Source organism: Crocuta crocuta, unplaced genomic scaffold (assembly GCF_008692635.1).
Source record: "Crocuta crocuta isolate KB4526 unplaced genomic scaffold, BGI_CrCroc_1.0 scaffold50, whole genome shotgun sequence".
NCBI classification, from domain to species: domain Eukaryota; kingdom Metazoa; phylum Chordata; class Mammalia; order Carnivora; family Hyaenidae; genus Crocuta; species Crocuta crocuta.
Genome location: NW_027527428.1, coordinates 7,474,779 through 7,475,294, shown reverse-complemented (window position 1 = coordinate 7,475,294; position 516 = coordinate 7,474,779).

Genomic DNA, 516 nt, shown 5'->3' with positions numbered 1-516 from the left:
AGGACCCGAGGCGGAGAGGCTGCGGGGCAGCCTGGGCTCCACACCCGCCACACCCGTTGCGGGCACGGGGGGGGGGAATCTCAGAGGCCCCGCGCCCTCACGCCCAGCAAGGCCGGGGGCTGTGCCCTGGGGCCCCGCTAGCTCCGCCAGCACTTTAGGGCCACCGTGGGGCTGAGAGGGGTCGGGCCAGAGCCCGCGGGTGCCCGTGCCGTCTGCAGTGCTGCGGCCTCCTCCCACCCCACCTTGGGCCCACACTCGTCACCGATGGTGGCTTCCCCGGGGGGCGCTGAGTGGCCCGCCTGGGGTCTCCACGGACGGCTGCTCCGTGGTCTCCTGTGGGAACCCATGCGGTCCCAAGGGCCAAAGGAGACGGTGAGGTCAGGGATGGGGTGCCCACAGGCTGGAGATGAAAGAGGGGGAGTCTGCTCCCAGCAGCCCCTTCCAGAGGGCCATGGATGGGGGGCTCCCAGGAGGAGAGGGGGCTGGGAGGGCCCCAAAGGGGAAGCTTTACTGGAA